Source organism: Salvia miltiorrhiza, chromosome 8 (genome assembly GCF_028751815.1).
Source record: "Salvia miltiorrhiza cultivar Shanhuang (shh) chromosome 8, IMPLAD_Smil_shh, whole genome shotgun sequence".
NCBI classification, from domain to species: Eukaryota; Viridiplantae; Streptophyta; class Magnoliopsida; order Lamiales; family Lamiaceae; genus Salvia; species Salvia miltiorrhiza.
Window position 1 is genome coordinate 33,065,457 of NC_080394.1, and position 3,583 is coordinate 33,069,039.

Here is a 3,583-nt window from a genome sequence, read left to right on the forward strand (position 1 = left end):
GATGTAATCCCAGAATCTGACAAGTATTGCAAGAATTCGTTTCCGAGGTATTCGCCACCGCGATCAGACCGCAATGACTTGATAGATTTACCCAACTTCTTCTCCACTTCCGCCTTGAATTCTTTGAATTTCTCAAAGCATTCAGACTTGTAGCGAAGTAGGTAAACATACCCATATCTTGAATAATCGTCAATGAAAGTGACGAAATACTCATACCCTCCACGAGCCTTTGTGGACATCGGTCCACACAAGTCAGAATGAATCAATTCTAACACATGCGATGCCCTATTCCCCTTGGCCTTAAAAGGCCTTGCCGTCATCTTTCCTTCTATACAGGATTCGCAGGTTCTAAATGGAACAGCTTGAAAGTCTTTTAAGATTCCATTTGAAACGAGCCTTTGGATCCTGTTTAGATTGATGTGGCCTAACCTTAGGTGCCACGCATGTGTATATTGTTCATGAGAATAATACTTCCTCTTATTTGGATTTGGAAGAATTTGTGATGTAGATGCAACATGGACAGAGTTATTCATTGGACATGTAACAGTATAGAGAGAGTTGTTCAAAATTCCAGAACAAATAATCTTGTTATCTCTCATGATAGAGACACCCCCATCAAAAGTAACAGAATATCCATTCAAAAACAACTTTAAAACAGAAATTATGTTCCGCCGAAACTCCGGCACATATAAAATATCTCTCAAAACTAAAATGTCATCACCAAAACATAAAGATAAATCTCCAATAGCAACAGCTGCGACCTTCGACGCATTGCCCATGGAGATGGTGATCTCATCACTTGCCAGCTCCCTTGTTGGCTTGAAGCCCTGCAAGGTGTAACAAACATGGTCAGTTGCCCCCGTATCCACTACCCACGAATGAGTAGAAAACGAAGCTAAACATGTTTCTGTTACTAAAACTTGTGACGTACCTTGTCCCTTTGCCTTGAGCACTGGACAATCTTTCTTCCAATGCCCAACCTTGCCGCACTTGAAGCACTTTCCCTTGGCTGTCGGCTTGTTCACGCCGCCGCTAGGGCCATCAACTTTGGCTTTACCACTCCCACTAGCCTCATGGTCATGCTTGCCCTTTGGACCTTTCCACTTCTTTTTCCCGCCTTTCGACGAAGAAGTAGATCCCTTGGCAGCAACAAGGACCTCTTTCCCATTGCGCGTGCCCATGACTCCCTCTGCCGAAACTAGAGCATTCAACAACTCATTAAGAGTATAGTTGGCCTTGCTCATAACGACATTGAGACGGAAATGCTCAAAAGTCTTGGGGAGAGTATTGAGGATGATATCGACCTTGGCTTCGCCTTCGATACCCCCTCCTAGCAGATCAAGCCTGTCAAACAGATTTGTCATATGCATGACATGATCGTGCACCGAGCTGCCCTCGCTCATTTTACAAGATAAGATTTCTCTCATCAAGTTAAAACGAGCAGACCTCTCGGACTCCCCATAAACCTCGCTGAGGTTTAACATGATGGTCGCTGCGTCATCCATGACCTGATGCTGGAGTTGCAAATTTTGCGACATAGTCATCATAATATAGCACTTGGCCATATTATTCGACTTGTGCCACCTTTTATGCGCCTCACGTTCCGCATCAGTCGACTCATCAGTTAAGGCCGCGGGACGTGGAGTGGTAAGCACAAAACTGTGCTCATCAGCGTCAAGAATATACATAATATGGCGTTTCCATTCAGTGTAATTTGGACCGATGAGAGGATTGTTTGTTAGAATGTTAATAATCGGAGACATAGACATATCTGAAAGTAAACAAATAAACATGTAAGAACATGAAAAAACATATAGTTCGTAACAGTAATATTGTAACCTTTTGATAAAACAATATTAATGAAACCTCCAACTGCCCAAGAAAACTCACGAGTAAGCCACGTTAGGGTGGTCGTTTACTCATGATTTCCTCAACCAGACTATTTACCTAGTCATTTAATTTCCATCCATGTCAACTTAACCTTTTGACAAAGGAAATTAATTGTTGGACTTTAACTAGACCATATCATATTCAAGAAGGGACTCCGTTGGGGAGTTGTACATTGTACTTGAAATGATATCTAAGCAGCGACCACAATTTAACCTTGAGCATTAAATTCTTAAAATTGGCATACTCACTAGGACCATACCGCTTTCAATTTAATCTCTTGGTTATCTTATTTAAAATCCATCCTCTAAAGTACTTATGAAAATCATACGAGTAAGCCACGTTAGGGTGGTCGTTTACCGCATAACTCCCACTACTTAAACGGATCTAAATATTTTAATAGAAATCTCAACTTGACAAACTCGTGAAATTAAATATAAAGTAAGCCACGTTAGGGTGGTCGTTTACTCATATTCTCAATCACTTCGTCTTGAGACCGCATGTGGAGGTCTAAAATAATTTTTAAGTACTATAAAAATTATTAAACAGCTTAGTCTTTTTCATTCAAAAGGTTCGTTCATGCTCAAGCACATAAACCTAAACATGCTTTTCTAGAACGCAACATGTAAAACATGCTCGCAGAATTCTAAAACATGCTTAAGAAAACGGCAAACCTACTATCATGCTTGTCTAAGCGCAATTAATAAACAAATATTAACAAGCAAAGACGTGCAAAAGCAGGTAAAGAGCAAAAGGGATTAACAACCACGACATGCAAAGAACAGTAATAAAAGAATTAAAATTCTTCGTGACCCATTCGTGGAAACCCAACATCTATTCTATTACAAAATAAAATAGAAAAAACAAGCCCAAAAACTGAAAATAAAACTCGGCCCGAACACATGGGCCCGTCAAGCTAGGGTTTGGGCCCCCTAGGGTTTGAAACGCAGCCACCTAGGGTTTGGAACCCTAGGCGCCGCCGCCTCATTGCACAGCCGCCCCGGCGCGCGCGGCAGACCGGCGTGTGCCGCACCAGCAGCCCGGCGAGCGAGCAGCCCAGCGGCAGCAGCCTCTGCGCGGCACCGAGCGAACAGCAACAGTCGGCAGCAGCCTCCAGCACGCCTCCAGCGCGCCTCCAGCGCAGCAGCAACAGGGGCCTCGGCGATCTCGGCGGCAGCTGCTCCAGCGGACGTCAACAGCAGCGGCAGCAGCGGCAGCGCGCCGCCCGCCGGGCGCGCAGCGCGCAGAGCGCGCAGACGCAGCCCCGGGCGCGCACCGCCCCTGCCCGCTGCTTCCAGCCGTTCGCCCAGCCCTAGCCGAGCCCGCCTTGGTCTGCCTCGCCTCGCCACGCCTCGCACGCAGCAGCAACAGCCTTCGGCATCCGCGGCACCCGGCGCTGCTCGGCAGCCCGACCAGGCGCGCGCGGCACAGCGCGCAAGCGCTCGTGCGCACGCGGCCCTCGGCGCCGGCAGCCCGTGTCGCGCCGTGCTGTCCCGTCGTCCTCCCACCAAACATCGTCCTTCGTTGTTGATTCGTCGTCATCCTCGTTTCGTTCTTCAATTTTACAGATTTACAACGGAAAAACAAAAACAATTGAAATCCTAATCTAACCACGGATTTTCTCGTGGTGAAAAACGATTACAACGTCAAAACGACGTATCCCACGAATCAACGAATCACGAAGAACAACAGCAGT